General features: G+C 50.1%; 1 long non-coding RNA gene across 1 annotated transcript; it reads right to left on the bottom strand.

Annotated features, from left to right (window-relative positions):
* Positions 1-3,835: 3,835 nt before the first annotated feature.
* LOC137445537 (uncharacterized) lies at positions 3,836-5,777 on the bottom strand. Its single transcript, XR_010988419.1, has 3 exons — positions 5,599-5,777; positions 5,318-5,474; positions 3,836-3,954 (listed from the first exon to the last, which is right to left on the bottom strand). It is a non-coding gene; the product is annotated as an uncharacterized lncRNA (long non-coding RNA).
* Between the last annotated feature and the right edge of the window lie 16,558 nt (positions 5,778-22,335).

Genomic DNA, 22,335 nt, shown 5'->3' on the forward strand with positions numbered 1-22,335 from the left:
TTTTCATGGGTTTTCATCCCCTCTGAGAGCATTCAGGCAGCTTTTTTGGGCAGCATCCCCCACCCCTCACTCACCTGCTCCTCTCCTGCATCATCACCCACCCCCATATGGTATCATGGAAGGAAAGAGACAGCTGAGGGGCTTTTTATCACCCTGACCCACGGACACCCTTCTGGGTAGGATTTGCACCTTCAGCACACAGCTGAGTTTTTGCTGCGCTTCCCTCCTCTGTGACAGCTGCTGCGCAGGTCTGCATCTCCAAGCGTGTCACACCTTCTGGGATTTACTACCCCAAAATCACCTTGCAGTTGGTGCATTTCTTGCTGGCAATCAACCCATCTCTTCCATCTGTTGCTCTCATTGTTTTGTTTCAGCTTTCTGAGCCTGTGTCGGTACAAGTCCTTCTCAGGGCACCACAAACAGAGACAGACAAAGCTTCCTTTTCTCCAATAGTTCCAGGAAGATTTCTGGCATTCCTAGGCAAACACCGACAGAGTGACGGCTGTGAGGTGACATCAGCCTGGCACTGGAGCTGGGCATTCTGAGCAGATGAGGAACCCTGGGCAACACCTGCAGAGAAATCTTGGTTCCTCTGCAGAGAAGCACTGGCCTTAGAGACAAAGCTGTCTTTGATCTGGGCACCAGCTGCAGCCCAGAGTTCCAGGTATCTCTGGGTACAGTTGAGGCAGCAGCCGCCACCCCCACAGAGCCCCGCCAGCCGAACCCGGACACCCCCCGCCGGCCGCCACCTCCCCAAAGCCCCGCGCAGCTCCAGCGGCTGCTATAGAGAAACCCCACAAAGTAGCAGAGACTAGCACTGACCTGGGACACAGCGGAGGAGCTCCGACCTCTACCAGCCACAACCCTGCACTGAGCCGTTTTAAAGCATCCGGCGCCATGTTGTTGAGGGCGGCGCTGCCACGCTGGGGGGGGCGGTGCCTGCATTGTCACCTCACGCTCAGCTTTCCATGGGTTTTATTCCCCGCCAAGGCAACATGTTGAGTTCTGAGCACCTGAGGAGCCCTGGGGAACACCTCTACAGAAATGTTCCTCCAAGAGCTGTCAGAAAAACGTTCGTTCTGCCAGCAGGCAGCTCTGGCTTCAGAGCAAAAGCCTTCTGTGATCATTCTGTTTAGCTCAGCACCAGCTGCAGCCGTCAGTATTACCAAACTACACAGTAATGGCCTCCTCCCGGTGCCCTCCCGGTCCCAACAGTTTCCTCCCACCAAAGGACTGGCAGAGAACTGGAAGCAACTGGGAAGAAACTGGGAGGGACTGGGAGGGCACGAGGTGGAATCTGGGAGGGAAGGAGGAGGAAACTGTCAGAGACTGAAAGAAAACTGGGAGGAAACTGGTGGAGACTGAGAGGTAGTGGAGGCTCAAGTGGGAGGCACTGGGGAGAACTGTGAGAGAGCTCCAAAGGAACTGGAAGGGACTGGGAACAACTGGGAAAAAAGTCCCAAAGAGGATCCTAAATGGGCCCAAATGGCCCCAAAGTAAACAGAGCCCAAACTGGGGTGATCTGGACCAATGGAGCCAGTGGAAGCACTTCCCACCTAAACTGTACTGACCAAAGGGAGCGCGGCTCTGCTTTCCCACTCCGGGAAATCTGCCACGCTGCAAGATGAGAAGGAGACTGGGAGGGATTGAGAGGAACTGGGAAAGGACTAGGAGAGACTGGGAGGGGACTGGGAGTGACTGGGATGGGACTGGGAGGAGACTGGGAGAGGATTGGGAGGGATGGGGATGGGGACAGGACTGAGAAGGGACTGGGAGAGACTTGGAAGGGACTGGAAGGAGATTGGGAAGGACCGGGAGGGACTGTGAGGAATTCCAAAGGGAATGGGAGGGAATGGGAAGGAAACGGGAGGAACTGGGATGGAAATTGGAAGGACTAGGGGTGACTGAGAAGGACTGGGAAAGAACTGGGAGGGACTGGGATACCACTGGGACCCTCACAAGTCTATGGCACCAGATGGGATCCATCCCAGGGCAGAGAGCTCTGGCAGATGAGCTCCTAGCCACTGTCCAACATTTGCCACCAGTCCTGCCCTAAAGGCTCGGGCCTTTGATCTAATCCTCAACAGCCACCAGTGACACCAGAATGGTGAGAAATGCCATTTCCCCAATAGATGGAGTCACCTGCTCAGACAGCAAAAAGCAGTCTCGGGGACAGGAGGCTCTTGGCAACAGCCAGCCTGCTCTTCTGACCCGAGTGCCACAGAAGGGTATAAGAGTAGATCACCTTGAAGGCCACCGCACGGACCGCAGAGGACATTCAGGTGCTCGTGCCTAACAGAAAAGATGTGTGAAAAGCAGGTGTTGCATCACTAACCTAATGTCCCTCTGTGACCAGGGGACCTTCATCCCAATCCCATCATGGGGTGGAAAAGATTTCCTGCTGGTCGCTGTAAGGCAGGACTTTAACGCTTTCCCTAGCAAGTTTCTCTGAAAAGAAAATGGGGAATGAGACTTGAAGGAGTAAGGAGGAGATGAAGAAGATGGACTGTAGCACAGGCCATCTCACCAGCTACAGACATTTTCCCCTGCCCATGTGCTCTGTGGACTAAGAAGAGTTCCCTTATTTTGGCGTGAAAGCACTGGCTTCAATGAAAGAGCTGGCTCCTCCTGAAGGGCAAGTATGAATGGAGCTCTCAAAGTACCACACTTCAGAGCCTCCTACTTGCTAGCACTACGACAACTGTTCATGTAGAACGACTGGCCACTCACTTCAACAAACCCCACAGAACTGGCTCCTATCAACTCTCCAGAAGACACTGCTGCACTAGCTTGGCTGCCTGACCGGCTCAGTTCAGGTGGCTTAGGATCTCACAGAGGGTACCACAAGAACTGAGTGCCGCAAGAAGGGGCCGCTTATTCGACCAATTTGATCAGCGGAATCCAACTTTATTGAGCATCAGACACATCTTATATACAGTCTGCTATAATTATGCCCACTTGGCAACATACTATTGGTTGCTCTCTAAAAGGTTACATCATTGTTTTCACAACTCTGTGGAATTCTTCTATCCGGTCTAATTGCTCTCTTCCCCAGATCTCGCCTCCTCCTTATCTTGCTTGCCTCCCATCTCAGAGGCAGCTGGACTTCAGCATACCAAGCAATCAGCACTTTCTCACATCTCTTACTCCGCCACTATATTATCACAGAGAATTCTTCAAGGCCTGAATTGCACAGGCGTTCCTGGGACCCAAGGCCCCTCTTGCTCAAAACAATCCTCAACAACTGAGGGGACTGCAATCTTTGCAGCTTCAACTTTCCTTCTCTGCTACTTCTTTTTTCAGATGGATTTTTTTTCAAAGGGACTGCTGGACAGCAGAACAGGATGGATGGCTGGGCCCCAAGAGCAGTGGGGAACAGAGTTAAACCCAGCTGGTGGCTGGCCCGGCAGAAGTGGTGTTCCCCAGCACACAGAGGTGAGAGAGTGTCCCCAGAGAAGGGCCACAAAGCTGGTGAAGGGTCTGGATAACAAGTCTTATGAGGAGTGGCTGAAGGAACTGGGACTGTTTAATCTGCAGAAGAGGAAGCTGCGGGAATTAAGGTGTGGTCTGGCTTCAGCTCTCAACTAGTTCCACGTTGAACAAGAACAGCTTGTACTCACAGAAGGCACTGGCTGCTTGGGTTCAAGGTTCCTGTAGAGCTCAGGCTATCTCTCTTCTTTAGTGAGGTCATTCTCTCACCTAGGCAGAGAGAAGAAAATGCAGCTATAAAATTAGACCGCTGGAATCGTGAGACTCGTTCTGTGTGCGACTCCAGGAGAATCCAAACCTAACCTTGGAGCTGTCCTTAAGAGCTCCTCTTTGGAAAACTCTCGCTGCCGGGCCCCACAAACCCCACACCCTCTGTCAGCAAACCGGATGTACGAGCTGAAGAGTGTCAACAGAAACTGTACGTGGACAGCTCAGGAAAATCCTGCCAGTCCCAGCACACCAGACCTGGAATGATCAAAGAAAGTCTGTTAACAACTGTCTGTGTGTCTGCTCATAGCTTGAGGAGTAACAGAGCAGGAACAATTCTCAAAAGGTTTTCACTGCATTCCTAGGGCACTTGAAGGATTGCCCTGGCTGTAGTTAATACCTAGAAATTCCTATCAAAATCTTTGCAGCACAGCAAGGAAACTAAAACAACCAACAAAGCACAGACTGCTTTATATTATCAAGCAGGAACTTGAAATCCTACTGGAATTGTGGGGTTTTTATGACAAATTGTGATGAATATACTGGTGATCTATGTTTAAAATTATAAGACTTAGAGTGCCCTGGGATTAAGGGTCAGGATCTTGTGAGGCCTGTTTTGAGAGCAAAGGGAAAGAAACATATCTTGCAGACTTGCAAGGATACTGTCTGGTTAGTTGGAGACATCACGGCTGAGGCGGAGCTTATCTTAAAGATAAACATTCAGACCTAGGAATTTGTTTTCTTCAGATAAGAAGCCTGCAAAATTGCGCACGTGAGAAAATGGATACATTGACCCTTACCACCCAAATGTGGGGAGAAGGGATTTGACCGCCTACTCTAAGACTCATTATCACATGCCTGCCTTCTGTTTAGCATAAGTTTGCTTATGTAGATGATGTAACTATAGAAGATGAAGAAAACTATTGTAAGGCTGCTATGGAGGTGGAGTTTTGTCCCCTCTCAAGCCCAGCGCGCTGCTTTGCTTGCCTTTTATTGCACTTTATTCCCTTTTTATGATCTTTTAGTGCCAATAAAACTGTTACCAAAAACTTTTACCTGGAGTCATCTATAACGCAAATTATTCCTGTTCTTTTTTCCTTCTTTTGGTGTCGTACCACCTAGTACACATTCACCACCTAACCGAACGTCACAGTTGTGATTCAAAGCCAAGCAAGACAAAGTGTATCGAGGGAAAGAAAAGAGAGAGAAAGCTAAAGAGTTCTCCTCCTCTTCACTTTTCCCCTTGAGAGATCCAACACTACAGGAAGGCAGGCCTGAATTTCATGAGCTCTGGGATTCAGATGAGCTCAGGAAATCATTTGGTTTGCACTTCACGGCTGTACACACACAGCTGTGTTCAGCTGTAGAACGACCTCCTTGCAACATGAAATACAGGCTTCCGAAACTGGAGCGTCTGTCCCACTGAGACTTCCACGACCCTGTGTCCAAACCCTACTGACATGTCAATTCAATTGTTCACAGCTTTTACCACAGGTCACTCTTAGCACCTGAGTTTCTGAGCCTAGATGAGACATCCTGCTGTCTGGCTCTGAGTTCAGGAGAACATGCCAAGCTGCTGGCTACCTGCAGACATCACATTGCTAGGACTGAATTGGCTCACCTTTATCTTTCCAACAGGCAGCGCCTCTCTGAATGCTGGATTCACATGAGTGTGCCTAAGGCAGATGACACAAGCAGGCTCTGTGTCCGGCACAGCCCTGAGGGCACTCGCCAGCTAGCAAACAAGCATCACACAGCAGGATGTGGGGGGAAGACAACTGGAAGGGGGAAAGTGAGAAAACTCAGGGGTAGGAATAATAGTAATACCAATAATAAGAGCAATAATAACAATAGCAGAAGTCCTAAGGAGGATAAGGAATGGAAATTAAGGCTATTGCTCACCATCAGCTGAGTGAGGTCAATCCAGTCCTGGAGAGTAGTCCACCGGCCAACCTGCCCTCCAGTCTTCTGGCTGAGCATGTGACATAGCCTTGCTAAATTAGAAAATCCTTGCTGAATATGCAATGCGCTCAGTGGGAATTAAAACGTCCCTGCATTATCAACGCTGTTTGCAGCACAAACCCAAACCCACCCCGAGACACCCCCAGCTCCCACGGGAGCCTGCAGAGACCTCCCAAAGGGTCCGTCGGAGGTGCCCAGCTGCCTCTCCACGACCCTTGATCCTTTCAGATGGCCCCACCAGAACTTTACATATCCCCAGACCCTTTTAGGTGCCCCCAGACCTCCTCCGTCACCCCCAAAAGCCCTGCCGATGGCCCCAGACCACCTTCAGACGCCGGAAGGAACACACCTGGGAGTCCCGGGCCGGCAGCGACACCAGAAACCGCACTGCAAGCTCCCCGAATGCGCCAGGACCCCTTGCCCCGCCAAAGGACGGCGGTTCGCAGGCACCCTGGGGCACAGAACGGCATCATGCGCCGAATCAGGGCTCTCCGCGACCGGTCCGGCTCCAAAGCTGCTCTGCGCGGCGCCCGCCCCCCCAGCCAGAAAAGCGGGGCGCAGCCCGCGAGGAGGGCGCGTGCGCGGGACCAGACCCGCTGCGGCGCAGGCGCCGTATCCATAGCGACCACCGGGATGCTGCCCCCCTGGCGCGAGCAGAGCCGGGCTAGGGTGCAGGTGCCGTATCCATAGCGACCACCGGGACGCTGCCCCCCTGGCGCGAGCAGAGCCGGGCTAGGGCGCAGGCGCTGGATCCATAGCGACGCTCGAGTCAAGCTCTCCGCTCACCGCTCTTCCCCTAAGAATTTTCGAGCATTCAGCGCAGTTAGGCTGCAGAAATTAGCTCCCCCGGGGCGGCACACGCCGCGGCACGGCAGCACTGGCCTTAGAGACAAAGCTGTCTTTGATCTGGGTACCAGCTGCAGCTCTCAGCAGTGCCTAGCTGCAGAGCAATGGCCTGCACCTTCATCCTGATCCAGGTGGAGAGAGAACTGCCAGGAACACAGCTTCTCTGCTCCGGTTGCAGCATCCCCAGGGGCCGAGCGCAGCCTTGCTGTTAGTGAGGAACACAGCCCCTGTGAGAAGCTTCTGGGGTCAGGGGACAAACAAGGGGTTTTCCACACTGGAAACAAGGGAAGTCTCTTTGCCACCCCCTTTGCCACCACCCCTAACCCTAACCCCCTAACCCCAACCCCCTAACCCTACGTCTGCCGGCCCCTGCACCCTCACCCTGGTGCTGTCCACGACGCAAACCCTAAACCCCCTGACCACCACACTATCGTTAAAACCCGACCCCAAACGCAATCCTCACCCGGACCCTAAGTTGCCCATCCGCCCCTTTGCCCATCCGCCCCTTGCCCTAATCTCCACCTGAATAATCTCTCCTCCCTACCTCCATACTCACAAATGCTATTACTGGGCATTTAGAAAGCTTTAGCTAGCACCCCTGTCCTTCTCCTCACTTACCTGCAAAGGCTTCTAGCATGTAAAAACAAATTGCACATACTACAACACACAGTTTAGAAATATGCCATGTTCTTCCGTTAGGCAGGGGACCTTCCTTCATTTGTTTTCAGAAGGATGTTGCTACTTCCTTGCCCTGCTTTTGTTTCTTAGTTTATTAGTACTAGAAACCATATACGCCTCCTACACCAAACCACAATGAAGTGCAACAAGCACTAATGCTGCAGATTCCGTGACTGGCCGTGCTCCCATTGACACCTTTCGCTTCGTCCGTCTCTGGCCACGCTCCTCAAGAAGACGTGGAACCGCAGATCGGGACTCCCGCTCGCTTCGTAGGTATTATCTACGTCTCAGTCTTGCACACGCTCCCACTGACATCTTTCGCTTCGTCCGTCTCTGGCCACGCTCCTTGCGAAGACGTGGAACCGCAGATCGGGACTCCCGCTCGCTTCGTAGCTATTTTCTACGTCTCAGTCGTGCCCGCTCTCACTCGCACGCTCAAAGCATCAACAAAGTGTCAAACATAGGAGGAACCTCCCCTGCCTCCACACAAGCCATCCTACAATTCATTACGTCCCTAAGGGACACAGGGTTTAGGACCAACACAGTCAGTTTACAAGGTTCAGCGGCAACACTGTCAGTTCACAGGGTTCAACAGCAACACCATGAGTTTACAGGTTTCAGCAGCAACACAGACCGTTTACAGAGTTCAGCGGCAACACTTTCACTTTACAGAGTACAACGGCAACACAGTCTGTTTACACAGTTCAGCGGCGACACTGTCAGTTTACAGAGTTCAGCGGCGACACTGTCAGTTTACAGAGTTCACCGGCGACACAGTCCACTTACAGAGTTTGGCGGCAACACAGTCCGCTTACAGAGTTCAACAGCAACACTGTCCGCTTACAGAGTTCGGCAGCAACACTTTCAGCTTACAGAGTTCAGCGGCAACACAGTAGACTTACAGAGTTCGGCAGCAACGCTTTCAGTTTACAGAGTTCGGCGGCAACGCTTTCAGTTTACAGAGTTCGGCGGCAACGCTTTCAGTTTACAGAGGTCGGCGGCAACACGGTTTGTTACCGCTGAGCGTGGGAAGGAGCTTAGCCAGCTTCTGTTCAGATGGCTTTCCATTCTAATAAAAGACAGAAAACCAGAGACGCCCAAGTCAGTGAATACTTAATAACCCTACAACGCATGCAAAGGAAAAAGCGTTCCTTGCATATTAGACAGACACGCTGCAAGCTTACGTATTCCGCAACCCCGTGGAGCTCGTTTCGAAGCCCCTTTTCGGGCAGATGAATACCACACTTCCACACCTCTTAAACAAGAGGGCCGTGGAGTTGGAGGAGAGGGGTCAGGGTTAGCTGGCCTACTAGAGGTCATAATCCCCTCCAAGAACATACAGGCATTTCAAACCTTCTAGGTTGATACAGAAGAACCCCAGAGAGCAGAAGAGGCTTAGACTTACCTGGAGGGGAACCCAAGGACATCCAAAAAGCCGAGCAGAGAGCCGACCTCAACGGAGCCGCCGAGGGGAACTGAGCCCGGCCGAGCCCAGTCTAAAGTAGCCGGGCTTGACGGAGCCGACATCCTTCTAGGGAAAGAAAATGCTCTCTCTTTACTGACCAGTCCTACACATACAATTACTAGCCACACACCCATTCACAACTTTCGCTTCGTCCGTCTCTGGCCACGCTCCTCACGAAGACGTGGAACTGCAGATCGGGACTCCCGCTCACTTCGTAGCTATTTTCTATGTCTCAGTCTTGCACACGCTCCCATTGACAACTTTCGCTTCGTCCATCTCTGGCCACGCTCCTCGCAAAGACGTGGAACCGCATATCGGGACTCCCGCTCGCTTCGTAGCTACTTTCTACGTCTCTGCCGTGCCTGCTCTCACCCACACGCTCAAACATCAACAGGGTGTCAAACATAGGAGGAACCTCCCCTGCCTCCACACAAGCCATCCTACAATTCATTACATCCCTAAGGGACACAGAGTTCGGCAGCCCCGCAGTTTGTTAGCTTACAGCGTTCGGCAGCCCCACAGTGAGTTTACAGCGTTCGGCAGCAACACTGTTTGTTACCGCTGTGCATGGGAAGGAGCTCAGACAGCTTCTGTTCGGAAGGCTTTCCAGTCTAATAAAAGAAAGAAAAACAGACACGCCCAAATCAGTAAATATTTAATAACCCTACAACACACGCAAAGGAAAAAGCACTCCTTGTGTATGACACGGACGCGCTGTAAGCTTACGTATTCCAGAACCCCGTGTAGCTCATTTCAAAGCCTCTTTTCAGACACATGAATACCACACTTCTACACCTCGTTAAACAAGAGAGCTAGGGAGTTGGAGGAGAGGGGTCAGGGTGAGCTGGCCTACTAGGGGTCATAATCCCCTCCAAGAACATACAGGCATTTCAAACCTTCTAGGTTGATACAGAAGAACCCCAGAGAGCAGAAGAGGCTTGGACTTACCTGGAGGGGAACCCAAGGACATCCAAAAAGCCGAGCAGAGAGCCGACCTCAACGGAGCCGCCGAGGGGAACTGAGCCCGGCCGAGCCCAGTCTAAAGTAGCCGGGCTAGACGGAGCCGACATCCGTCTAGGGAAAGAAAATGATCTCTCTTTACTGACCAGTCCTACACATACAATTACTAGCCACACACCCATTCACAACTTTTGCTTCGTCCGTCTCTGGCCACGCTCCTCGCGAAGACGTGGAACTGCAGATCGGGACTCCCACTCACTTCGTAGCTACTTTCTACGTCTCTGCCGTGCCTGCTCTCACCCACACGCTCAAACATCAACAGGGTGTCAAACATAGGAGGAACCTCCCCTGCCTCCACACAAGCCATCCTACAATTCATTACATCCCTAAGGGACACAGCGTTCGGCAGCCCCGCAGTTTGTTAGCTTACAGCGTTCAGCAGCCCCACAGTTTGTTAGCTTACAGCGTTTGGCAGCCCCACAGTGAGTTTACAGCGTTCGGCAGCAACACAGTTTGTTACCGCTGTGCATGGGAAGGAGCTCAGACAGCTTCTGTTCGGAAGGCTTTCCAGTCTAATAAAAGAAAGAAAAACAGACACGCCCAAATCAGTAAATATTTAATAACCCTACAACACACGCAAAGGAAAAAGCACTCCTTGTGTATGACACGGACGCGCTGTAAGCTTACGTATTCCAGAACCCCGTGTAGCTCATTTCAAAGCCTCTTTTCAGACACATGAATACCACACTTCTACACCTCGTTAAACAAGAGAGCTAGGGAGTTGGAGGAGAGGGGTCAGGGTGAGCTGGCCTCCTAGGGGTCTTAATCCCCTCCAAGACCATGCAGGCATTTCAAACATTCCAGGTTGATACAGAAGAACCCCAGAGAGCAGCAGAGGCATGGACTTACCTGGAGGGGAACCCAAGGACATCAAAAAAGCTGAGCAAAGAGCCAACCTTGGCAGAGCTTGGCACCACCAAGCCCCACCGAGCCCGGTCTAAAGTAGCCAGGCTTGACGGAGCCACCATCCTTCTAGGGAAAGAAAATTGTCTCTCTTTCCTGACCGGTCCTACACATACAATTACTAGCCACACGCCCGTTGACAACTTTCGCTTCGTCCGTCTCTGGCCACGCTCCTCGCGAAGATGTGGAACCACAGATCGGGACTCCCGCTCGCTTCGTAGCTATTTTCTACGTCTCAGTCGTGCCCGCTCTCACCCGCACGCTCAAAGCATCAACAGGGTGTCAAACATAGGAGGAACCTCCCCTGCTTCCACACAAGCCATCCCACAATTCATTACGTCCCTAAGGGACACAGGGTTTAGGACCAACACTGTCAGTTTACAAGGTTCATCGGCAACACTGTCAGATCACAGGGTTCAACAGCAACACCATGAGTTTACAGGTTTCAGCAGCAACACAGACCGTTTACAGAGTTCAGCGGCGACACTGTCAGTTTACAGAGTTCAACAGCAACACTTTCAGCTTACAGAGTTCGGCGGCAACACAGTAGACTTACAGAGTTCGGCGGCAACACAGTAGACTTACAGAGTTCGGCGGCAACACAGTAGACTTACAGAGTTCGGCGGCAACACAGTAGACTTACAGAGTTCGGCGGCAGCACAGTAGACTTACAGAGTTCGGCGGCAGCACAGTAGACTTACAGAGTTCGGCGGCAACACAGTCCGCTTACAGAGTTCAACAGCAACACTTTCAGCTTACAGAGTTCAGCGGCAGCACAGTAGACTTACAGAGTTCGGCGGCAACACAGTAGACTTACAGAGTTCGGCGGCAACACAGTCCGCTTACAGAGTTCGGCGGCAACACAGTAGACTTACAGAGTTCGGCGGCAACACAGTAGACTTACAGAGTTCGGCGGCAGCACAGTCCGCTTACAGAGTTCGGCGGCAGCACAGTCCGCTTACAGAGTTCGGCGGCAGCACAGTCCGCTTACAGAGTTCGGCGGCAACGCTTTCAGTTTACAGAGGTCGGCGGCAACACGGTTTGTTACCGCTGAGCGTGGGAAGGAGCTTAGCCAGCTTCTGTTCAGAAGGCTTTCCATTCTAATAAAAGGCAGAAAACCAGACACGCCCAAGTCAGTGAATACTTAAAAACCCTACAACGCACGCAAAGGAAAAAGCGTTCCTTGCATATTAGACAGACACGCTGCAAGCTTACGTATTCCGCAACCCCGTGGAGCTCGTTTCGAAGCCCCTTTTCGGGCAGATGAATACCACACTTCCACACCTCTTAAACAAGAGGGCCGTGGAGTTGGAGGAGAGGGGTCAGGGTGAGCTGGCCTACTAGGGGTCATAATCCCCTCCAAGAACATACAGGCATTTCAAACCTTCTAGGTTGATACAGAAGAACCCCAGAGAGCAGAAGAGGCTTGGACTTACCTGGAGGGGAACCCAAGGACATCCAAAAAGCCGAGCAGAGAGCCGACCTCAACGGAGCCGCCGAGGGGAACTGAGCCCGGCCGAGCCCAGTCTAAAGTAGCCGGGCTTGACGGAGCCGACATCCGTCTAGGGAAAGAAAATGATCTCTCTTTACTGACCAGTCCTACACATACAATTACTAGCCACACACCCATTCACAACTTTTGCTTCGTCCATCTCTGGCCACGCTCCTCGCGAAGACGTGGAACTGCAGATCGGGACTCCCACTCGCTTCGTAGCTACTTTCTACGTCTCTGCCGTGCCTGCTCTCACCCACACGCTCAAACATCAACAGGGTGTCAAACATAGGAGGAACCTCCCCTGCCTCCACACAAGCCATCCTACAATTCATTACATCCCTAAGGGACACAGCGTTCGGCAGCCCCGCAGTTTGTTAGCTTACAGCGTTCAGCAGCCCCACAGTTTGTTAGCTTACAGCGTTTGGCAGCCCCACAGTGAGTTTACAGCGTTCGGCAGCAACACTGTTTGTTACCGCTGTGCATGGGAAGGAGCTCAGACAGCTTCTGTTCGGAAGGCTTTCCAGTCTAATAAAAGAAAGAAAAACAGACACGCCCAAATCAGTAAATATTTAATAACCCTACAACACACGCAAAGGAAAAAGCACTCCTTGTGTATGACACGGACGCGCTGTAAGCTTACGTATTCCAGAACCCCGTGTAGCTCATTTCAAAGCCTCTTTTCAGACACATGAATACCACACTTCTACACCTCGTTAAACAAGAGAGCTAGGGAGTTGGAGGAGAGGGGTCAGGGTGAGCTGGCCTCCTAGGGGTCTTAATCCCCTCCAAGACCATGCAGGCATTTCAAACATTCCAGGTTGATACAGAAGAACCCCAGAGAGCAGCAGAGGCTTGGACTTACCTGGAGGGGAACCCAAGGACATCAAAAAAGCTGAGCAAAGAGCCAACCTTGGCAGAGCCTGGCACCACCAAGAGGAGCTGAGCCCCACCGAGCCCGGTCTAAAGCAGCCAGGCTTGATGGAGCCACCATCCTTCTAGGGAAAGAAAAATGTCTCTCTTTACTGACCGGTCCTACACATACAATTATTAGCCACACACCCGTTGACAACTTTCGCTTCGTCCGTCTCTGGCCACGCTCCTCACGAAGACGTGGAACCGCAGATCGGTACTCCTGCTCGCTTCGTAGCTATTTTCTACGTCTCGGTCTTGCACACGCTCCCCGCACGCTCATAACATCAGTGTCAAACATTTAAAGTACTCTGAGGAACTTCCCCTGATTCCACACAAACCATCCTACAATTCATTAAGATCTCAAGGGATCCATTTCACAGAGCGCACCACTGTTTCACAGAGCGCACCACTGTTTCACAGAGCGCACCACTGTTTCACAGAGCGCACCACTGTTTCACAGAGCGCACCACTGTTTCACAGAGCGCACCGTATGAGCCGCCACAGGGAACCGAGACACGCTGCCCTCTAAGACAAAAAATCAAAGTGAAAAAAAAAAGCCCTCTCTTTATAGATAGTCAAGAATGGTATTAATTGCTATGACAAAAGGCTTTGAAATCACCCCCACTGGATCTCTTCCATTAGATGCAAAAACTTCTAGAGTTGTAGAAGCACATTCTAAGTAGAACAAAACGGATATTGCAGACATACCTATAAAAGGTGTATGAATTAAAAACCAGGGACCTTCCCTTGTGTGTAATCAGGAAGGCATTTGTCATTTTTTTTTTTTAATTTGTCGTGGACTTACTTGCTCTTTTGTTTTTATTTTGAACGCAAAGCCCTCTGAACAGAGCCCAGCAAAGCTGCTTCCCCATGCACGAAGGCAGGAGAAGCCCCTAACTGGGCTGCCACAATACCTTTCAAGGGGTTCTGATGGCATCTGAGATAGCGCCGAGGAGCCGAGCCGCCGAGCCAAGCCGAGGAGCCGAGCAGCCGAGCCGAGGAGCCGAGCCGAGGAGCCGAGCCCAGCCGAGCCGAGGAGCCGAGCCGAGGAGCCGAGCCCAGCCGAGGAGCCGAGCCGAGCCCAGCCGAGGAGCCGAGCCGAGCCCAGCCGAGGAGCCGAGCCGAGCCCCGCACCATTTCACTTCAGAGGGCCCCGCACCATTTCACTTCAGAGGGCCCCGCACCATTTCACTTCAGAGGGCCCCGCACCATTTCATTTCACATCAGCATTGCAGTGCTTCATCATTTCAGAGAGCCCCACACCCTTTCATTTCAGGTCAGCATTGCAGTATTTCAGCATTTCATTTCACAGAGCCCCACACCATTTCATTTCACTTCAGCATTGCAGCATTTCATTTCACAGAGCCCCACACCATTTCATTTCACGTCAGCATTGCAGCATTTCATTTCAGAGAGCCCACCGTTTCATTTCAGGACATCGTTTCATCATTTCATTTCACAGAGCCCCACACCATTTCATTTCACATCAGCATTGCAGCGCTTCATCATTGCAGAGAGCCCCACACCATTTCATTTCACGTCAGCATTGCACCATTTCATTTCAGAGAGCCCACCGTTTCATTTCAGGTCATCGTTTCATCATTTCATTTCACAGGGCCCCACACCATTTCACTTCAGGTCACCATTGCAGCATTTCACCTCTTTTCAGTTCAGAGAGCCCCACACCATTTCATTTCAGGACAGCATTGCAGCATTTCATTTCACAGAGCCCCACACCATTTCATTTCACGTCAGCATTGCAGCATTTCATTTCAGAGAGCCCACCGTTTCATTTCAGGACATCGTTTCATCATTTCATTTCACATCAGCACTGCAGCGCTTCATCATTTCAGAGAGCCCCACACCATTTCATTTCAGGTCACCATTGCAGCATTTCACCTCTTTTCATTTCAGAGAGCCCCACACCGTTTCCTTTCAGGTCAGCATTGCACCATTTCATTTCAGAGAGCCCACCGTTTCATTTCAGGTCATCGTTTCATCATTTCATTTCACAGGGCCCCACACCCTTTCATTTCAGGTCAGCACTGCAGTATTTCAGCATTTCATTTCACAGAGCCCCACACCATTTCATTTCACTTCAGCATTGCAGCATTTCATTTCAGAAAGCCCACCGTTTCATTTCAGGACATCGTTTCATCATTTCATTTCACAGAGCCCCACACCATTTCATTTCACATCAGCATTGCAGCACTTCATCATTTCAGAGAGCCCCACACCATTTCATTTCAGGTCACCATTGCAGCATTTCACCTCTTTTCAGTTCAGAGAGCCCCACACCCTTTCATTTCAGGTCATCGTTTCATCTCGTGACGTCCCACACCTGAGCCGCCGCATGTCGTCTGTTTCTTAGTTTTTAAATAGAAACCCTTTTCCCCTCCAAACGCACACCAAAACCAAATAAAACAACAATGACCGGTCCTAAACACACAAATAGTGGCCATGCTCCCATTCACAAGTTTCACTTTTAGGTTCTTTTAGCAACTTCCCCTGCTTCCCCACAGACAATCCTACAATACATTACGTTGTTACGGGATCCCCCGATCCCACACGCTTTACCCTTATTCCTCTTTTCTGCCGAGGGGAGCCGAGCCGCCTCTCGCGTCTCTCAGAGCGCTGAGGCAACTCACCCCAAGACTAAAAATCGAACTGAAAATCTCTCCCCTTTATATTGATAGACAATAATGGTATTAATTGCTATTTGAAAAGGTTTTGAAGTCATCCCCACTGGACCTCCTCTATTAGATGCAAATGCTTCTGGAATGCAGAAGCAAATTCTAAAGTAGAGCAAAACAAATGTTGAGAACATACCTACAAAAGGTGTATCAATTAAAAACAGGGGACCTTCCTTTGTGTGTATCAAGGGACATCTGTCTTTATTATTTCTTGTTTTATTTGTTGTGGAATTATTTGTTCTTTGTTTTTAATTTGAATGGAAAGCCCTCTGAACAGAGCTTAGCAAAACTCCTTCCCCCATACACAAGGGCAACAGAGGCCCCTAAGTGGGCTGTTAACACGCCTTTTAAGGGGTTCTGATGGCAACTGAGGTGGGTCTTAGGGTATCACTGGAGAATTTGGGGCCATATGGAGGGATGTGGGGAGCCTCCAGAAGGCTCCAAGAGAATCTTTTAGTCGGACCTTTAGGGTTACTTGCCGACAGCCAACCACAACAACCAGAACAGCTACTACTACTACGGTGCCTGCCACCAGCCAACCACAACCACGACAACCACCACAACAACAACAAATACTATGGCACCTGCCACCAGCCAACCACAACCACCGCAATGGTGCCTGCCGCCAGCCAACCACGACAACCGCCAGAAAAACAGCAACTACTACAGCGCCTGCCACCAGCCAACCACAACCACGACAAACACCAGAACAACAACGACTACTACGGCGCTTGCCACCAGCCAACCACAACTAGCCCTAACCATCCCACTAGAATACCCACTGGAGACCCTCCATTGGCATCCACACGCCCCTAAATTCCCTTTGGGTAGCCCCACACCCACCACAGATGCACACAGACCCCCTTAGGAGAGGTGGCAACACTGACCAGTTAGGGGGCTATCTCATGCTGCTGTGCATGGGAAGCGCCTCAGCCGGCCTCTGTTCAGAAGGTTTTTCATTCAAATTAGGAAAAAAAAAAAAAAAAAAAAAAACCCACACACAAACAAAAAAAACCACAAACAACCAAGCCAATGAATATTTAAAAATCCTAGAACACACACAAAGGAAAATCCATTCTTTGTGTATTATAGATATACACTGCAAGTTTACGTAACACAGAACCCCATGTAGCTCATTTCAAAGCCTCTTTTGAGACTAATTCTGTATTTCTACACCTCATTAAACAGGACAGCTATGGAGTTGGAGGAGGGTCAGGGTTAGCTGGCCGCTTAGGGGTTTTAATCCCCTCCAAGAACATGCAGGCATTTCACATGTTCCAGGCTGATACAGAAGAGCCCCAGAGAGCAGAGGAGGTTGACACTTACCTGGAGGAGAGCCCAAGGAAGCCAGAAAAAAGCTGAGCAAAGAGCCATCCTCAGCAGAGCCAGGCACCACCGAGGGGAGCTGAGTCCCACTGGGCTCAGTCTGAAGTAGCCAGGCTTGCAGAGCCACCATCCTTTCAGGGAAAGAAAATGCTCTCGCTTTGCTGAAAGGTCCTAAACGTACAATTACTGGCCACGCTCACATTTAAAATTTTCACTTCGTGTGTCTCTGGCCATGCTTATCACAGAACTGCATGTCAGGACTCCAACTCGCTTTGGAGATTTTTTTCTACATCTCAACCGTGCCCACGCTCAGCTGCACGCTCCACACAAACTACATTTCTAACATTTTAAGGTCTTTTAGGAACTTCCCCTGGTTCCACGCAGATAACGCTACGATACCTTAAGTTCTCAGGGGATCCCCCTGTTCCCATACGCTTGGCCCCAGCTTCCATTTTGTATAATGCAACACGGTACCACCTTTTCAGCATAGAAAATAAGCAAAAAGCCCTATTATACACACAAAAGAAAATCCACTCTGTATTACGGAAGCACACTGTATACTTATATATTTCAGAACCCCATGTAGCTCATTTCAAAGCCTCCTTTCATACAAATTAATACTATTCTTCTACATCTACTTGAACAGGAGAGCTATGGAGTTGGATGGATTGAGACTCCCTCTCGCTTCATAGTTTTTTGGGTTTTTTTTCCTTCTGTGTCTCGATCGTGCACACTCAGCCACACGCTCTAAACAAGGTTTCTAACATTAAGTTCCTTAGGGAACTATCCCTGCTTCCCCACGGACAATGTCTACAATACTTTAAGTTCTTAGAGGATCTGCCGACCCCATACGCTTAACATCTGTAATACTTCAAGTTAAGCAGTACCTGTAATAAAAGAATAACAGAAACAATGCTTATACTACTTTTGGAACTCCCTGGTTCCGACCCAAGAGCTCTTTTACCTTGGACAGCAATTTGCCTCTCCCGTGTAAGGGGTCCCGTTACAGCTTATGCATTGCCCCTTTCCCTTCAAAGCATACGTTTTTCTGCCTGGTGGCCCTTGTCCGTTCCTGCGCTGACCTGAGAGAGTTTAAGGAGCTCTGCCCGAGAAGCCTCGGAGGGGGCACCCAGAGAGATCCCGTTCCTCGGCAGGTCCCGCTGCGGTGGCAAGAAAATGATCTGTGGAAAAAGACAAACTCCACAACTCAAATAAGTTGGAGTTTTACATGCTTTATTACAGTGCTGGACAGACGTGGGATCTCTCCTGAAGCCATGTGCCAAACAACTTCACATGCTCAGGTTATTTCTATAATACAGGAAGTGGTAGCGTTTCAGTGCCAGAAATCTATTGCCTTTTTTTGTGTTTTCTGTGGGTTACTGCGTATGTTTTTCATCTGTTTTTTAAAATCAGTCACTTAACTATCCCCTGTTGTTATTTTGCTCCTTTGATGCTCACAGTTTACCATTCTTATTTCATATAAAAGGTTAATCTTTTCCCATGTTAATTCTTATTTTATACAAAAAGGTTAATTTTTCTTATCAGGCTCAGCCAGCCTCCGTTCAGAGGGTTTTCCGTTCACATAAGAAACAATCAACAACAAAATCGATACGTTTTAAAAAGCCACTCTTTGCATATTATAGATACACGCTGCACATTTATATATTTGAGAACCCCACGTACCCCATTTCAAAACCTCCTTTCTTACAAATTAACACTGTAGTATAGATGTTTTACTTACTTTGAGCAGTGCTTTCTGGGCCAGATGTAAGCAGCTGAAGACATTTATTACATTATACGGCAAATTTATATAGTCTAATCAGAAGGCACATGTGGCACATCTCAATTGGGCATTTTCTGCTGGCATACGTGTAATTAAGGCATACAGTAGGTCGTAACAACAAAACTATTTTAACACGTCCAACCAAACTCTGCCCAGTTTCTCTCCTTCGGTTCCAACGTGTTTACATTACTCTCAGAGTCAAAGGCAAAACATAGCTTTCTCTGACTCGAGCAAAGGCAAATCTTCCCCATAGTCTTCCAAAGCTATCCCAAAACACCTTCCCACATCATACTATTCTTCTACATCCACTTAAACAGGAGAGCTTCTGGAATGTAAAAGCAAATTCTAGGGAGAGCAAAACAGGGTTTCAAAGCATAAATATAACATGTGTATCACATAAAAACAGTAGACCTTCCTTTTTGTCTGTCATGGGAGGGGGGGTTGCACTTCTTTGTTTCTTTGGGTTTTTTTTCTTTTTGTTTCTTAGTTTTCAATACAAATGGAAAAACCTTCAAAGAGGGCCGCACTCAGCTGCTCCCCACACACAGGGGCAAGAGAAGCCCCTAACTGGTCAGTGTTGCCACCCCTCTTAAGGGGATCGGTTGGCACCTAAGGTGCACCTGGGGGTATCAAAGGGGAATTTGGGGGCACATAGAGGGATCAGGAGGGCCTCTGGAGAGTCTCCCAAAGGATTAGTTGGATATTTAGGGTTATTTGGACCCCCGCCACAAAGGCCACTACTGCAAAGCTTTCCCCCCACCACCACAATTAACCCTAACCATCCGACTAAAATACCCACAGGAGACCTTCCATTGGTCCCCACATGCCTCTATATTCCCCTTGACTTCCCATTCAAATTAAGAAACTAAAAATAAAACCAGTGATGTTTCTTTTGTGTGTCTTGTGGGGTTTTTTAGTTTGCAAATAAGAGTCATTTCAAAGCCTTTTTGCATCCACATTACTACTGTTCTGCAATCTCTCGATTAAGAGCACAGCTTTTTCTCTGCTGGAATACCTCAGACTAACATTTTTTTCATGGGTTTTCATCCCCTCTGAGAGCATTCAGGCAGCTTTTTTGGGCAGCATCCCCCGCCCCTCACTCACCTGCTCCTCTCCTGCATCAGCACCCACCCCCATGTGGTATCATGGAAGGAAAGAGAGACAGCTGAGGGGCTGCCCCGCTTTTTATCACCCTAACCCACGGATGCCCTTCTCAGTGGGATTTGCACCTTCAGCACACAGCTGAGTTTTTGCTGCGCTTCTCTTCTCTGTGACAGCTGCTGCGCAGGTCTGCATCTCCAAGCACGTCACACCTTCTGGGATTTACTACCCCATAGTCACCTTGCAGTTGGTGCATTTCTTGCTGGCAATCAAGCAATCTCTTCCATCTGTTGCTCTCATTGTTTTGTTTCAGCTTTCTGAGCCTGTGTCGGTACAAGTCCTTCTCAGGGCACTGCAAACAGAGACAGACAAAGCTTCCTTTTCTCCAATAGTTCCAGGAACATTTCCGGCACTTCTAGGCAAGCACCGACAGAGTGACGGCTGTGAGGGGACATCAGCCTGGCACTGGAGCTGGGCATTCTGAGCAGATGAGGAACCCTGGGCAACACCTACAGAGAAATCTTGGTTTCTCTGCAGAGAAGCACTGGCCATAGAGACAAAGCTGTCTTTGATCTGGGCACCAGCTGCAGCTCCCAGCGGTGCCTAGCTGCAGAGCAATGGCCTGCACCTTCATCCTGATCCAGGTGGAGAGAGAACTGCCAGGAGCACAACTTCTCTGCTACGGTTGCAGCATCCCCAAGGGCCGAGCGCAGCCTTGCTGTTAGTGAGGAACACAGCCCCTGTGAGAAGCTCCTGGGGTCAGGGGACAAACAAGAGGTTGTCCACACTGGAAACAAGGGAAGTCTCTTTGCCACTCCCATTATACCCATCAGAGGACTTCTGCTTGCTTACCTACCTGCTCGGTTGGAGTCTACACTGGAAGAAGTTTCAGCTCCTCGGTAAAAGCGTGGACTGAGCAGTTTCTTTTTCAGCCTTTCCTTCCTGACTGACAGATCAAACCCTACCTGGAGCCCACACAAGCCAAGCAGGAGATCCCCTGCTAGGCTGGCAGGGCGAGGCTGTACCGTCGCAGCAGCCGTAGCCCTTGTGCCGACCGTGTCGCTGCTGCACGTCTTGCTTGCTCGGTTAATGAAGTGGAAAGCAAAGAGTCAATCTGTAAAGAATAAAGCAAAAAGCAAAGAACAGATCTCAGTTACTCACATTGTAAAGCTGTGAGGAGGTTAGCATGCATTCAATAAAAATACCACAAAATCATTTGTTCTCCCTTCAGCGTTCATTTAACTCACAGAGCTGTGAACTGATGCTGTCCCAAAACACACAGTCAGCATCTGGTGGTACTTGGAGCACCAAGAAGAGAGTTTGGCATGCTGGGAGAACACTTCCCCACTGAGGGAAGATCTGGGGCCCCACTGGGAGACTTGGGAAGGCACTGGGAGCACTAGAAAAGGATTTTGGAGTTACTGGGAAGAAGAGGGAGAACACAGGGGCCATGCTGGGAGCAATCGGGAAAGCAGAATAGAATACAGACTTAACCAGGTTGGAAAAGACCTTCCAGAACACTGAGTCCAACCTATCACCCACCACCATCTAGTCAACCAAACCATGGTACTCAGTGCCTCATCCAGTCTTACTTTAAACACTTGCAGTGATGGTGACTCCATCACCTCCCAGGGCAGCTCATTCCTCATGAGTGCAACACAAAGCAGACTTACTTGTGGTCTTGTTCTCCAAAGCACAACGTATAGACTGCTCCTGATGTAGACATACACACACACCCCACATGTGGAGAACAGCAAGAGTCCTGCAGACAAGACTCCTAACAGGAGTGGGGAAACACTGGGTGTACTAGAAAAGAAAAAGAGATAAAGGGCCAATTCTGTTATCACTTACAGCTCCACACTTCCGTCATTATTGCATGCACTAGAAGCACAGAGTTACAGGTATCTCTGGGTACAGTTGAGGCAGCAGCCGCCGCTCCCCCAAAGCCCCGCGCTGCCCCGCCGGCCGCCGCCGCCGCAGCCAGCCCCCAAAGCCTCGTGCAGCCCTGCCGGCAGCCACCCCCCCAAGCCCCGCGCAGCTCCAGACCCTGACAGGCTGGACAGATGGGCAGAGTTTGGAAAGCATGCACGGACTCCCTGGTTGGTGAAGCAGGAATTGTTTAGTGGTACAGAACAAGCAGTGTATGTGGGAAAAATCAAGCAGGCTAAGCAATTCCTTGGCATTCTTGCACCACTGCTGCTAATTGAGTTTTCTCCTTTGATATGCAGCTCTCCATTATTATCTTCATCCCATAGCAGGTTGAGCTTCTCCAGCACGGAGGCGAGCGTCCTTCTGTCTCACACTTCAGGCTGTTTACTGCAGTCAGCTCTTCTTTATCATCAGACTGTTCTTCCGTCGTCAGCAGCCTGTTGTTCTTTCCTGTCCTGAAACCTTCCATACATACTTTCTGTTTTCCTTCAGGCAGAGTCCAAGGGCATGATATTGAACACATGCA

The sequence above is a fragment of the Melanerpes formicivorus genome, unplaced genomic scaffold (genome assembly GCF_026170545.1).
Source record: "Melanerpes formicivorus ecotype bairdi unplaced genomic scaffold, bMelFor1.0.p_v2 SCAF_14, whole genome shotgun sequence".
Taxonomy (NCBI): Eukaryota; Metazoa; Chordata; class Aves; order Piciformes; family Picidae; genus Melanerpes; species Melanerpes formicivorus.